Source organism: Triturus cristatus, chromosome 3_2, assembly GCF_964204655.1.
Source record: "Triturus cristatus chromosome 3_2, aTriCri1.1, whole genome shotgun sequence".
Lineage (NCBI taxonomy): Eukaryota > Metazoa > Chordata > Amphibia > Caudata > Salamandridae > Triturus > Triturus cristatus.
In genome coordinates, this window is record NC_140584.1 from 955,824,698 (window position 1) to 955,841,486 (window position 16,789).

Genomic DNA, 16,789 nt, shown 5'->3' on the forward strand with positions numbered 1-16,789 from the left:
CCTGTCATCCTTGCTCCCTGCCTCCTCTGCTTCTCTGGAGGACATCCTGAGTGAAAGGATTTTCCAAATATCTACCCTACTACTGTGGAATGGGAAGTGTCTTCCCTGTTGCCTTTAGAGAGTGCCACCTTGCCCTGTTGCTTTGCGAGAATGCTACTGTCTTGGATCCTCCGTTCTTGCTTGTGCCACAAGAGCATTTGTTTGGTTTGGCTCTGCCCATGCATTTCCAACTTTGAGTGGAGTGTACATGGACCACTCGTGTGTTTTGAGGAATTTGCAAGCCCTTCCTTTTAGTGGCAATTGGCATTTGTGTTTTTTATTTTAGTTTTACTGTGCTGCAGTGTCTTGTCTGCCTAATGTCAAGTGGTGACAGTTACGCTGTGTATTCATTTAAATTTCTGCTCGTGCACCATACCGTCCTTTTGGTGCCGCGTGCAGCAACAGAATCCCTGATGACGTTCTTACCGCTGTCGAGGAATGCCTGCATGCACTAACGCGCAGTGTTCTTTTCCCAGTCAACTCAGCGGTAACGTTCCTGCTTCTTGGATGTTCGTTCCTTCTGAGAGATCCTCCGCTGCACAAACGTGCCTTGAGCCATCTGGCTTAGCGTCAGAAAACGTGCCACCATCTTGGGCTTGGCAACGTCATCCTACCATTGCTGCAATGCTTTCTATTGTATTTCTGCCTTTTCACTGCCAACCATGTTCTGACAACCACGTTTTTTACTTCTCCTGTGTGGTTTTCTTCGCTTGGACTGCCTCCTCGTTTGTGTTCAGGGAGCAACGTTTTCAAAGAATTCTGAAAACCTTAGTTCTGGCAACACTTAATTTGAAAATGGGCAATCTTCAAATTAAAGGTATTGCTGGGTTTTCCGCTTTCCTGCCACGTCTACAGGTACTGCTGTGCTTTCTGCCTTCCTGCCACATGTATTTAAGCAACTTGCCTTGTTTTGAAGCCACTATGGAACTTCCTTTTTTCTTGGATTTTTTTGTGTCTGCGCACTCGTGTCAACAACGTGGTGTGTGCTGGACTCTCTTGGCAACTCACGCAGTTTGTACAGAGCTACATATGTTTCATGAGAACTTTAATATATATATATATATATTTTTAAATAGTAATCTGAACTTCTCTTATCACTGCTTCTTACCTGCTGTCTTTGGGAATGTAATTTATTCAGGCGAGAGTTCGCTCACCAGTGTTCCAGAGTGTGTTACTTAAATCTAAGGTCCTATGTGATATACATTTTGATTTACAATGCTTACTTATCTCCTAATGTTTTAATGTTTTATTCTTGCTTCCCTAAGGTACATTTACTTATTTTTCCTGGCATGTGTATGAATTTGATTGGAAATTAATGTTAATTATTGTTTTCCACGCTTACGTGGTTATGGTGCTGAGTCAGATTCTGCTTTTCAGTTATGCATTCATTTACCTTATTTGCAATTTCGTTCCTTATGTGATTTTACATTAGTCTTGTGTGAAGTCCCTTTCACACATCACAACCCAATTGTATGTTTGGGTGGAGGTTATGTTGGTGATCGGAGTGATCTCATTTACTTGATGTGCTTTTACTTACTTGGTTTACAGGTTACTGCTTGCTTGCATATGCATTACTCCCTTGCACTTCAAGGTTTCCTTGCTTGTTTGAGTTTTGTAGTGAGTTCATTGTGTTCTGTGTGGACTGTAGCTTCCACACATCACAACCCAATCTTCGGTTTGGGTGAAGTTTCTGATTGCTTTCCTATTTTAATCACTTTGTCACTCAGAACACACACTAAGATTCACTCAATCTTTACCCACACACACCCTTCACATACGGCGATCTCAGATCAAAAGAACTCCGCTAAAGATGTCACCAGGCCCGTTGGACATTGCAGCGCCGGTCTGACAAGGAGCGCCCAATGATGAAGCATGACACCCTAACAGGTGTGTGAGGGCATTACGATCTGAATTATAGATCCCCCTGCGACTACAAACAGTAGGCAGACAGTGACCTCTAGCACGTCTGCCACAATAGAGGAACTGACTCCCTTCCGTGAATCAGATGCTGTCCTTCAGGTTCAGTGTGGAGTGCCCTTCTCACACCTCAAAACCCAATGTTCGGTTTGGGTGGAGTTCCTGATTGCATTTCTTCAGGTCAAGTGTGGAGTTCCCTTTCCACACCTCACAACTCAATGGTCTGTTTGGGTGGAGTGTATGCTTGCTTTTCTTTTGAAACTTAATTCTTTGTTATCTAGGTGATGTTTTCTGTTGCGCCTTTTAGTCGGGACCCTTCCTACCTCCTGTTGGCCTGGAAAGCCTTCATGTTTGGTTTTTAGGGTTTTGTTTGTGCTTTGCTGGTGTGGTAGTGCGTGTGTTGCTTTGGCTTGGTTTTAAGGGAGGGTGGATTTTGTTTTGTTTCTATGAGAAAGGGAGAAGTGGTGAGTGTTATAATTGCTGGATTGCATAATCATTTACTTATTCCAATTATTTATCTTTTTGCTATTTTGCATACATGTATTTCGCCATCTACATGTATTGCATGTTGCCCCTTTCCTGCATGTAATTATTATTGCCATCTTGTACATGCATCTATTTTATTGTTATTCTTTCGCTGTTGTTTTGTATTGATGCTAAGAAAGGGAGATGTGTTGTACCTGCTGCTCAGCCTGTGTGTCTGTGGAGTGGAATGTTGGTGTGAGAGCTGGTTATGGAATCTTGGATGAGAGAGAGTGTCAGTTGGAGTAAGGGCTGAGCAGCAGGGATGCTGCTCCTGGTGGGGCTCTTCTGTATAACATCTTACTTGGAATAAATCAACGTAAAGAAACCACCTGGACTGGACTACTTCATTACAACAGAATGATTTCACAGTGCATATTTGTATCACAATATTTTTTTAACCCTTTTTGCCGTTAGGGCATATATGGATTTTATGGTTTGTCTATAAATTAATCTAGCATGCAACACATGGTTATGTGGTCCAAATAAGTGTTTTCTACGCTTGTGCCATCTTATACGGCATCTTTGGAGAGGAACCTGCTGCAGCTGTGACAATCTGGTATGAAATAAAACGAGCATTAGAGCTACTGGCGCTGTAAATGGCGATGTATTTTGCACGTGTTATGGAGTGTAATAAATGGTAAACACCCCTTACTACACATCCGTCACCCAGCATGTTGTTACAACAAGGTCGTTACAACGGGGGCAATGGTGTCGGATTTAAAATCCAAAACCTTCCCTACTGTCCGCACAGACTGGAGTTGGAATAGTAAATTATACTATTCCAACATCCAGTGCCCCTCTCCGCAAGTCGTTGTTACGGCTTGCGGGGTAATGGTATGCATTGTTACAATGTGTTTTAACAACATGCGGGGTGAGGGAAAGCGGAAAAAAAGAGGCATATTGATAATAAATGTATGAGGTGTGGAGTGGAATTATGTGGATTGGATTGGATTGGAATTGTTAGTTGTGATATTGTGTGGTGTGGAATAGTGTGGTGGGGGTGGATTTTTGTAGTGGAATTGTGTGACATGGAGTGCAGTGGAATTATGTGGATAGTAATTATGTGGTATTGAGTGTACTTAATTATGTAGAGTGGGATTGTGTATCATGGAGTGTAAATATGTGAATTTGTATTTTGTGTTGTGGAGTGGTTTGTAGTGAAGTTTAATTATGTAGAGTACTATTGAATTTTGTGACATGATATGGAATTCTTTGTTGTAGATTGGATGTATGTGGTGAGTTGTGTAATTGTGTTGTTGAGGTGAATTATATGGTTTGTCGTCAAATTTTTTGGTGTGGAATGGAAATGTGTGGAGTTGAATTGTGTAATGTGGATCTGTGTGGCATTGAGTGGAATTATGCGGATTGTAATTATGTGGCATTGTTTGGAGTGTATTTAGGTGTATTGTTGCTATGTGGCATAGGGTGGCTTTATGTGGGATATATTAATGTGGTATTGAGTAGTGTATAATTATGTGGAGTTGAGTTATGTTGCATTGAGTGGTATTATATGGAGTAATTATGGTGTGTGGTGTTGAATTGTGTGGTGTGGAATTGTGTGGTGTTGTATGTCACACTAAACATCCAGTTATGCCACTAGGTACCCAGGTGAGTGGAGCGATTCTCTTTATTCCGCATCTTCTTCAGACAATTCAGATAGGATTCACATTAATAAGGATTACTGAATTTGCCCAAGATTACAGAATGTTTGAACTAAAAACTTTCTGGGTGAAAAAATATTCATATTATGCAGTTGATGGATTATGTGGCAAATCCGGCAAATCCATAATTACATGGAAAATGCAGAGGCCACAGAATCACAGAATTCCAGCGATCCGGAGTATGAGCAAGAGCTACACAAGCGGCAGCAATGCAAGATTAACTCACACATGTGCAGAAAGGGTAGAATATGAACAGGGGGCAGTGCAAGGGCTCCTCGCACATAACAAAAAGGTACTAAGTAGACAGGGCAGTTCCTGCGTTCATCACACACACAGCACACAGGAAAAGGGGAAGGTTCCTGCTCTGAAGAGCAGGCACAGCACAGGCGGCAGTGCAAGATACTATACATAGAAAGAGAACAGCACCCAAACAGCGAAGCAAGCCACTCACTTGTCTACAAACCTTGCATCTTAGCACATATAGATACACTGGGTGGTGATGTCACTGATTTTATCATATGTGACATGACGTGTACAACCGTAAATCAGCAATGCAAAGGGGATTTTGACTTACAATTGTTTAGGGAAACATAACTGTCAGATTCCGGGGAGAAGGGTTACATTTTGTCACAATTACGTTACTTGAATTCCTTTTTTTTGCTGGATTCTATACAGTAAACTATCTTTGTTGGGGTAGGCCATTAAACCTCCAAATGTGGCCAAATGAGCAGGGTGCAAACACCACGCCGCAATGCTGGGCCCTGCACAGTAGTCGTCAAGCTTTACCGAAGACGAATTGCGAGTGGGTTGGTTTTCAATGGCAAGTGCCACATGCGCCCCTGTACTACTGCCACATGACACAAGATAAATGCCCCGCCACATGACACCAGATAGGCCTGCAGAAGATGTGCCTTTGTACAACTAGCACATGGCACCAGGCATGTACTGTGCCATGTTGTAGAATTGCCTAGTGAGAGTCGTACACCCCTGTGAGACCTGGGCCCTGAAGAAGATGTGTTCCTATAGAACTGCCACATAACATGAGACCCGTGACCTGCAAATGAGCCCCCGTAGAACTGCCAAATGACATCAGACCCGTGAAATCCAAGAAATGAACGCCGTCATAGAACTGCTGCGATGTGTGTGTTGCCCCGTAAAACCTTGGCACCGCTTATGTGCCAGACTTAGCACTTCATCAGAGAAAGGGCAGTAACTCCGTATCTGCCTCACTACATGAGCACAAGGCGATTTCAATGAAGATAAAAGTATAGGAGAAGTGTTTTTTCCGGAGTGTGGGGCTTAGAAATGGCATGCTAATCTCCCAGGGGCACCATACAGCAAATCAACCACTCTCTGTGATTACAACAGAATATGTCCGTTGCTCACCAGTCCGTTAAAACAGTTCACGCCTGTTGCAGCTAAGGGAGAAGAGCGGGAGCGGTTATTTCCTGCCCTCTAAATGATTTGAATGTGCAGCCTGGCATTGGCTAATGTCAGCGATATGTTTGGAGCTATAAACCATAGATAAATACATACATGAACAGATGTTACCAACAAAAAAGAGACGGGGAGTTGGTTTCTGAAGGGTGGCATAAGGGGACCTGAGGTTTAAAGTGAACACTTTTAACCAGCCCCCTCCTACCACTCTGGATAAGCAGGAACAGAGAACCTTTGTCCAAGCTCTCTCTGCGCGTAGTGCTGTAGCCGGGCCTTTACCTCCCTATACAAGGGACATCGGTGCAGGGCGGGTTATGCTTCATGGCAAGCACAGAGGAGAGGGAGTAGGGAGGGATGGTCTCGGCTGCGGCTGCAGCCTTAGGCTCCAGTCTCGTCCAGCGACCTTGTATCACAAGCGGCGCGGAGGATAGAGCGACAAGGGAAGTGGGTGAGAATAGAAGGGGGGTGGGAAGATGAGAGGCTCAGACAAGAGAGCAAGTTGAAACCAACAGTGAACAGCAGGAGGAGGGTGATTGAGGCTGAACATGTTCGGAAAGGCAATAAATAGAAGAAGCTTAAAACAGGAGCCCGAGGCAAATGAAAAAGTAAAGCACCAAGACTAACAAACAAGTACGGTGAACCTTTCATCAAGCCGGCAAAAACACGACCAGATGCAGGCCAAAAAAAAAAAAAAAATGTGCTCACAAGTGTAATAAATAACATGAAGAGTAAAATCACATGTAACGGGCAGTCCTCACGGGAGGTCACAGAAGTACAAAAGGAGGGACTACTAAGCATATTAACCAATCAAAAGCAGGCTTTTACACAGGACAGTAAAAAGATGGGCTGTGCTTGAAGCCCATGCTGTAGATCAGGAGTCTCCAACCATTTCTTTAATAAGAGCTATTTCAGTGCAATGAAAATTATTCTGAACTACTAATATTAGTAATATTGTAGTGTGGCAATAGTGACCACATCAGACAAGAATGATTCCACCCCACCAGTGATCACCTCAGTGCATCAGGCAGGGTTGCCACAGCAATTACAAAAAAAAATTCAATTTGGAAAGCCTTTACATGAGCACTGCATAATAGTTATAGCTGCAACATCCCAGAGAGCAAGGTAATAAAATCAGTCAGAATGTCTCCCCAATGCCAAATAATGTATCACTCAAATACAAGCTATAAATATTTTTGGGAAATGTAACAGTTTATTTACCAAACATCGGCTTAGGAGTTTTGGAAATACACACATTTTCATACTGAATACATACTTCTCATACATTAATTAATTCAGTCAAGCAAAAGATTCTAATTTAGTAGGCAGGGCTACACACAGAGAGCTATGGGTAGCTGGAAAGCCACCAGTAGTTCATGAGCTACTCGGTGAAGGCTGCTGTAGATACAGCTTGTCTCAAAGAGGCAGCGCATATGCTGCCTAGCCAAGACCTAAAAAACAGATTTTGTGTTAATCTGTAATCCAGTCATTGCACTAATCAAAAAACTTGACCCAAAGTCAAGAGACAAACTTTGTCCAAGATGCACATCATTATAAAGGCTTCCTCCAACCTCCCCAGCTTTTACTGGTCCCACGAATTCCAAAGCAAAACACTGACACCGCACTGACGTACAAAATTACATGGGCTGTATGTGTTATTGCTTGCTTCCTTTCGGTCTTCCCTCAATATTCCAAACTGTTATACTTTCACTTGTTTCAATTTCGGTTGCAGTGCCCTGGATCACAGCCAGCAACAGTCTGTGTAGCCCTTGGGCAAGCCTGACCCACACACGGGATGACTGGAAAGACACACCATGGGCAGCTGATGGGTGGAATCCCAGACTTGGCACACGTAAAGACTAGTGTTGTTTCTACAGATTGATCTCAAGAAGCTGTATATACTTTGTGTAAACAAGAGCATGCATCTTTCTTTAATGTAATGGTCTGTGTTAACGTGAACAGTACGAATACTTTCTATTTCTTTACAGTGAAATTCAAGAAGCAGAGTCAATATCATGATGCATCCAATATAAATTAATGAAGGAGCTAAAGTGGTTTATAAGGATGCTAAACAACCGGCCTCCTTTTCTTACAAGTGACGTACTCCTTTCTGAAACATTTTCTTAGCCACACACAGGAGGGAGTGCAAGGGGGCAGATATGACTTACTCCCAGTTTAAAAATTATTACAATCAGTACAGTTTTAAAACATAAATATTTTAAATTAGGAAACCAATGTCTGAAGCCCACCCCTTTGCATTGCCCATCATCTTGCTGCCGGCTGCGGTTTCAAGCTGCAGACATCTCCCAGCATAGGTGGCTATAAGGACCATGAAAAGTAATTAGTACTATATGAACCATGCCATATTCAGTTTTTATGTACTTATTCCATACTGATAACAATAATAAGTGTAGACTCCTTACTGCATCACAACTGGTAGATCTAACTACAGGGACTGTAGAACTGTTTTCTGTTACTATGTTAGCTTGAGGTGTATTCTGGAATGTAGTTCAGACGTATATGAACTTCCAACTACACGCCAAACAGCATCCTGCGCTCACGTAATCACCCCATGAGTAATTACCCCATGAGTTTTCAATCGGATCAGACATGGAGACAGGGCCTTGACAATTCAAGGTCCCAGTCTACGAAATATACAAGACACAAGTCAGAGAGCAGAGCCAATTAGACGTGGTTAAGAAAAGGCCTGAACAAAAAAGAAACTGTTCATGCTCATGCCTCCCAAACCACTATGAATAGAACATTAATAAAGCTCTAATGTAATCAAAAGATGAAACCCAACATCCTAACATGTAACATGAATGCTTAAGAAAGGTGGACCCTTTATGCCCTTTTAAACAGATAGAAGAAGAAGTAGAGCACTCCTTGGGAGCATTTCGAAGTACCCTTCTGTGAGATTCTTAGATAAGCAGACTTGTATATGAAGCGGACGTTAAAGTTCATATCCTGATGAAAGTTGAATAAAAGAAACAGACAAATCGGAACAGTGAGTCGATTGGTTTATAAAGGATTATGGTTTCATGATACATATGAATTTGATATTTAGAACCAAAAGGAAACAACTCAACTCTACAAACACTAGAGGGTTTGAGTCGCACCTCCCTCAGGACTTTTCCTGCTTACCCTCCTATATTTCAAATTAGATAACTAAGCTATCTTGGCTAACGTAGTGTGCAACTCCACTACCCCCGCTGTTTACAGAGGGTGATCCACAAGATTAAAACAAACTTAAATCCACTGTAGGTTGCACCACTTAATCCAGTCAGAAAAAACTGTAATTATATGAATGTCCATCAAGTACAGTATATCATTCAAATATTTCTCTTTATTCTTCTTTCAATTTTCACAATTCGTAGGCAGCCAACGCGTTTCGTTCTTTTACAAAGAACTTCATCAGGGCAATATTTCTCAATGCCAGTTGTTTTGTTTGACAAATAAATTCTTTTCACTAATTTGACATTTCAAATTTGCTTTATCCTTTCTCATATGTGTAGAGCTCCAAAAGTCCTTCCCAGCTTCCCTGCCTATACTCAAGGCTTAATCGGTCCCTTTGTGTTCTCAATGTAATCCTATTAAAAGGCTACTGTGCCCACGACTAGATGAGTTAAAATGGCCAGCAACGTACGCGTCCAGGTGCCTTAAAGGAATTTGATATTGGATGTTCTCACAAATTTGTAATAAAACAGGGTTAATATTGTCTTTATGTTGTTAGACTGTTTTTGGAGGGCGGGGGGTGATGAATGGATTTCTGAATGTTTCCCATTGAATAAGATATATACGCATTGTTTTTAATTAAAAGATGTTTTAACGAGAGATTGGGTCATATAAAGGCATCTGTATAAATACAGAATATAATTGCGACAATTCATGTAAATCATACGTTTCACTAGAAAAATCTCAGGATTTGAAAATCTCTTATAAATCCATGCCATTCATTAATATTGTTTTTCTACTCATTATTGGATAAAATTATTTAGTCATCCGATAGTCACCAATTAGCAGTCTGCGTCAATGTTAATCCCCAACATTTATTAATTTTTACTGTGGTACCACTGCTCATAAAATAGCATCTTTCCCATTCCACATTCCACTATCACCTTCATCCCGGCACACAATTTGTCTCACTTTGGAGGTCTATAACCCTTCCACCTCTTGGCGATCAGTCTGGCTGATCTCAGCAATTATTTAGACACAGCCAACTCTCACCCTCCAAGACTGGCAGCTAGAAAAGTGACCTCAGTACAATATGCCGGTCATTTAGTCCTGTTGAACATGACTAGGATTGGACTTCAAAAGCTACTTAACAATCTAGAACTCTACTGCACCAAAAACAAAATGGTTATTAACTTTACAAAAACACAGGTAGTGATTTTCGGCATGAAAATAAACAAAAAGGGAAGTTTGTCGCTGCATGGGAAGTCAACTCTTTGAGGTACATCATATAAATATCTTGCCGTTTGCCTATGAGATCGACTATCGCATTACCTCCATCAGAATTTATTGAAACCAAGAATCACTTCCCTAATCTCAGCTTTCCAGCAAATAAATTAAAAATTATAAAGCTCAATCTTTCAGCCATTACTTGCAGCAATAAAAGCCAAGTTTAGTCCAACGCTTTGGTATGGTACAGTAGCCTTCCCGGGAAAGTTCTGGACCTTTCCCAATTCTTGACAACACAAGGTTTTCTGGCTTTTGTTCCATCTTCTTCAGATCGCATCACCATCTCAGATTCGACTCAAATTTGGTTTGACTAACCAAAAATGAACGCAAACATGCTCTCTTATCAAATATATGTCATTATTAAGGTCCTCTGGCGAAACCACACTACATGCCCTGCTGTGGAAAGAAATCCAAAATAATACACAGCCAAACTTAAATAATTGTGCCTCAGCTCTCAACGCAGCATTAAAAGACCTGTAAGCAAAAGAGTTATGGGATCTGGCACTACCTCAGAACTCCTTCAAGAAACTAATTAATTAACAATTAAGAAGGCGGTCATGGTATAAAGATAAAGAGGGGTTCAGTAAAAGAAGTCACGCCTGGACAACAATTGATTTGTACAAGCAACATCGTCCACAGAAATATTTAGCAACATTACGTAGATCCTTTTACAAAAAAAAGTTACTTCAGCTGCGATTTTTTCTAAGTGAAACATTAGAATACATCCCTAAATGGCAACCAAACCACAGTATTCTAAGAGCAGACTATGCCACTTACATGAAGAAAGCCTGACACACATTTTATCAATCTGTAAAGACATTACTGAAAATATTATTTTATTTGTATGGCATTAGAACATGTCGACATGCCTTACGAAAGGGAAGAATCCTCAAATAATAGCAGCCTTTATAGAATTCTTCCTTAAAGAGGATCAGTTATTGTCAGCAACAGGTTTGACCAATACTACATAGTTTGTCAACAATTTAACGTGACGTCTGCATCATCTTAAGTATCCTGCTGTAATGCGATCACAAAAATATAGCTTACAATAGGCTGCGGGCAAAGTTAATTTAGCGAGTTTGCACAAACATGGTTATATGTTATCCAGACAAGCCTTAATTTTAAAAATCCTCATGCACCTTTTGAGACTATGCATGAACATATCTGTACAAAGATTTGGAAAAGGAGGAACAGGAGGGGTACTGTGTCACTTTCATAAATTAATAACTTTTCTGATTCAAGGTGATTTTGCATGAACACACTCGCACTTTATCAAGGACAAAGACAGAAAAAGGAATTGATTTAAAAAAATGGATAAAGCTATTATATTGGAGTTGATTGTAATGAATACCCCAACATGCTAGTATTATATTTTTTATATAATTTTGACTTCAGTATGTTAAATAGAAACTGTTCAACATTATTTATATATAGATTTTTTTTAATGCTAGGAAGAAGTGCTTGTTTACATTTTATGGCCCTTAGATTGCAGTTGTGTTTTACAAAAACAACAAAAATAGGATCAGGCATAGAAATAAGAAAACACTTTTTTCATTCCAGTTTTACTTTTTGTAAATTCCCTGCTGGTTTCCCACATGCACAGATTAACTGAGCGTTACAAAAGACTCAAAGTGACATCTTTAAACAAACGTGTGATATTTTTACATATTTAAATAGCCATTTCTGCTGAGCAACTAAAATGTGCTAGGTGTGTTTTAAAACACAATGGCATGGTATAAGTGTGTTTGTTCCCGTTTGTTGTTTTTTAGCAGGTGTCAAAGTACAACAGCGCCTCCCTGGATCCACTGTAGGTATTCTAAATCTCGCATCATTAAGTGATGAAAAGATTGATTGGCGGGCAGTTATTTCTGCATGTAACAGCTGCAAAAATGATCCCATCCTGGTACATTCTCATTGGTAGAGTAGAGACGGCCATTCGAATTAAAAACATCTGCATACCGTGAACAGCCTTAGTGTGTAGACACAAAGTGAAGCAGCAACTCAGTTCACTCTTCTATCGACCTCAAAGTAAAGGGGCAGCACTGAATCTACAAATAGTGAAGGGAAGCCGTCCAACCATGCCCACCGTCGTTTGTGCCCTATGAGCATGATATGGCATGAATCTTGAAAATATTTTTCTAGGAGCAAATGACATGCAACACAAATAGAAATTCAGTGAAAAAGGATCTTAGTGTAGCAGAAGCACCGCAAAAGTGTGCTTTTATAAGATAAAGAAAGGTAAACATGCAGATTTTATACACTTACATTTAATATGTCGAGAACAAGTTATGGCCTGGTGTAATATCAAAGTGCTATGGATAAAATCCATTAGCGAAGAAAATGTGGTGGTATTGATACTAAGGAAATGGGTGTAAGGAGCACTCCAATTGGTAAGCAAAGATAAATTTAAAATTCTTAGGCGTGTTAAGATGCAGGTATTTAAACTAAGGGTGCTGAGGTACTACATCCGTTGTCACCACGGATGTGCAATTTATAAAAGGGTGAAACAAGTGGGAAAACCCACTTGGTACCTCGCACGGTTCACTGAATGGGAAAAAAATGTCCCTAAGTACGAATTTCTCAAAATTAGAAAATTAATTCTTGATTAAGTACAAAAAGAATGTGTTTATAGCATTAAAGCAATTTTTGCGACAAGAAAACAGCAAAAAATGTAATCATCACATGAGCATTGTTCATTTCACAATACATTTAACAATGCAGTTGGTACATCCTGTACAATTTGAATAAGTGTACAATAAACTTGAATATCTATTGTAATCAAGGAGAAAATCATCAAGTTGTATTTGTCATCATTGATGTTGGAGCCCAATGCATTTCGGGATAGTGGAATCCCTTTGTCAGGGGAAATCTAGAAAATAAAAAATAAAAAACAACCTTGTAGATAGGGAACTTTTAGAGATACAAGCATAATTTAAGCTGATGCTCAAGTGGTGGAGATGCATGTATGTGTAACTACGGTAACGGTTACTGGTGTTATCGACTCAAGTGCACATGTTCCAAAATGGTGGGATTAGTTTGTGAGTATGGTGGAGAAAAGAGAAAACAAAGATGCCAGGTAGGGTAGCAAACCAACAGGATCTTCAGGATGTAACTAATGAAAGAACGTGAAGAAATGGAAATAGAAACTGTCCTCAGGTGCTGGAGAAAGTGAACGTTGAAGCGTTCACCTGAATGGGCGTGTTACCAGCAGTCTCGCCGAGACTCCAGGTAACACGCCCACTTTTTACATTTCTGCACCTAGCACAGTTCAGTAACGCTTGACCTTTAGTTTATACCAGGCCACATCATCATTTCATTTTCTCTTACATTCCAGCACCTTATAAGTCTGTTCAAAGCGACTTACTGACTGGTCGCACACCGACTCATCATTGTTGCTTCATTCAGGTGAGCGCTTCAACGTTCACTTTCTCCAGCACCTGAGGACAGTTTCTATTTCCATTTCTTCACGTTCTTTCATTAGTAACATCCTGAAGATCCTGTTGGTTTGCTACCCTACCTGGCATCTTTGTTTTCTCTTTTCTCCACCATACTCACAAACTAATCCCACCATTTTGGAACATGTGCACTTGAGTCGATAACACCAGTAACCGTTACCGTAGTTACACATACATGCATCTCCACCACTTGAGCATCAGCTTAAATTATGCTTGTATCTCTAAAGGTTCCCTATCTACAAGGTTGTTTTTTATTTTTTATTTTCTAGATTTCCCCTGACGAAGGGATTCCACAATCCCGAAATGCATTGGACTTGATGATTTTCTCCTTTATTACAATAGATATTCAAGTTTATTGTACACTTATTCAAATTGTACAGGATGTACCAACTTCATTGTTAAATGTATTGTGAAATGAACAATGCTCATGGGATGATTACATTTTTTGCTGTTTTCTTGCTGCAAAAATTGCTTTAAACACATTCTTTTTGTACTTAATCAAAAATTAATTTTCTAATTTTGAGAAATTCGTACTTAGGGACATTTTTTCCCATTCAGTGAACAGTGCGAGGTACCAAGTGGGTATTGATACTAAAACATGTGCTAGAAGTTTGAAATTTTAGCTGCTGGTATAAGAAGTGATATAGATTATGGAATTATAGAAACGATAATGAAATTGTTGAAAAATAAAAACGTGAATATTACATGTGATAGCAAAAGTTTGCAGTAATTGAGTTTACATTCGGATGAATAACATGTAGTTATCAAAATATATGAGAATTTACATTGATTAATGAAATGAATTTGATTTTAAACAAGTTTAATGATGTATGTGAGAACAATCATGAGAATATGAAATCGAGCAAAGCTTCAGGTTAGGGTGACTAGTTTACACTCATCCTGAGCTATGGACTAGTAATTTTAGAAACTGCTATTTTTCCATGCTTGCAGAGTGACCATTCCAATGGGCAGTATGTGATTCGATTCTCATGAGGATATTGAGACCCTGAAAGATCTGCTAAACGTAAGATGGGTGTTACTATTATGTTTCTTTTCAGCAGCAGATGTGGACTTGTACTTTTCCCTTCTCATGGAATGCATGAGAATATATAGTGAAGTATCCACTTTCCAAATGACTTCATTCTACATCCTGAACTGGTGATGGTCTTTCGATGATGGCGTGACACCACCTGACTTGAATATTTGTAAGAAATCTTACAAAAGATGAAACCCTGAAGGGGGGGCAACAGTGTGTTTTCTCGTTCTTGACCAAGAGACGCACTCAATTCATTTAGCTTTCCTTGAGTAGCGAGACGCACTTTGCTTTTCGCTGCCGACTCATCTTTTGAGGATTTGCTAATTACTTTTGGATTTACGGTTCTATGCTACATTCAGTAGCAGCTGGACTGAGCTTTGCCCTGCTGAATCAGAATTGAACTTAAGATAGACTCTCTCTTTAGCTAATGGAAATGCCCATAGAGACTTTAATTTTCCCATCCGTGGATTAGTGTAGTTTTTCCTTGTTATACTTGGAGAATTATCCTTCTACCTAATGGTAGTTGGGTTCTGTACCTCTGTATTTCAAATTCTGACTTTCTTGGATAAATGCTGAAATATTTCATTAAAGCGATTGTTTTACAAACTGAAATGCTGAAAAGATTATTAATTTCTATGGATTTTGGATCTCTAATACAGTAACAAACTAAATCCAGTCTGTGACTTATTTTGTGTCAGTGTTATACCATTGAACTGTACAACCTTTTGGAGTATGGGGAAGGGGCAGATTGTGTAACAAAGAAAAGTTCTTAAATAGTACAGGAGAAATCACCCCTCCCATCATCTAAAAAAGATCCATTGAGGATATAGAGAAAATGCGGTTCAGTATACTCAAATCGTAGCAGGCCCCATTGCCGTTAGAGTATTGAGGAAAGTTTTATGCTTCCGCACAAGGAGATAATAATAAATTACTTTATCATGCACGTAGATCAATTCACCATGCAGAAGACATATTTCTACCAAAACTGCAAAAAGAGGTTGAGTCCATTAAACCCAGTGGGGAAGTAGCTTAATTATCTACCCCAGACAATCCTTTCAATGAGTATGCCCACACACACTTGTGGGTGAATGCACTGTTTTCCATGTCAATATCAATTTGCCACACTGGCTGCATAATCCCCCCTAAACGGCATAATATTTCAGTTTTACCCAAAAACGTTTATAGCTCAGATGGATTCAAAGTTATAAAACACTGCCTCATGGCGTGTTCAACGACATGCTGGCATTTTCTGAATGTCACCTTCAGATATTATTTGCCATTATCAAACCTTAAAATATTGTGCAGAAAATGTAATCATACCCATTTGATGGACTGAGCTAAGGGCTTCTGTCTGAAGAAGGAAACACAAATGTAAATATTTTAATGTAATTCAAACGGGTGACTGTTCAATTCCCTCTTTATCATTAATTTTGTTTCACTGAAAAAAACAATTAAGTTTCAAAACTAGAGTTATTTAACTAGGGCACTCAGACTTTAGAAGAATCCCTAACATTTTGCATCTCTTTTTAAGATCCCATGTCTTAAATTCTAAAGTACTTCCGGCTGAAGCATGTACATAATAAATATGAAATGTTCTCAGAGCCATGTATAAATGAAAAGAGATGCTGAATAGTTTATACTTGGTGTATAATATAGTCAACCATGTCACACAATCTGGTCTTTCACTGCTGCATAATTCCATTGGCTAAATAAATGGTTTAGCTGGCACATGGCCACTGACTCTGTTTTCATCACCTTTCCATTGCAATTGTCATATTTATCTACCTCAAAACTCTTTGACTATTAAGCAACTTTTGATGAATTGCTTTTCTGAATTTCAGGTTCACGCCATTACACATAATAGACGTAGGATTCTTTGGGTTGCTAGCTCCCATTGGCAAAAAACTCTGGGTACAAATACAGAAGAACCTCAAATATAGCACACCAAAACAATTGTTTATTATTGGTGATTTGTGTAGTGGCAACAAATCACCTTTGCTACAGCCAGAGCTGGTGGTTCCGTAAGATGAGGCAAGACCCTACTGCCAAAGGCCCAAAAATGGCCACGTTTAGTGTATGGGGAGTCCTCTACAAGGCAAGATGCTACTTTACCTATTGTGCTAAAATTCCTTTACCATTCTGGATTACAGCGAATTCATAGCACTTCAAGACACTTGAAGAAAGTAATGCGGTTGAGAGTGAAAAGAATTACAGAGAGAGACAGAAATTGGAGAGGGAGGTAATAGTGGGAGGAAGGAGCA

General features: G+C 39.7%; 1 protein-coding gene across 4 annotated transcripts in view; it reads right to left on the bottom strand.

Moving 5' to 3' along the window:
- Positions 1-16,789, bottom strand: part of ACACA (acetyl-CoA carboxylase alpha) — a 938,215-nt gene that overhangs the window by 904,976 nt on the left and 16,450 nt on the right. The window lies entirely within an intron of this gene.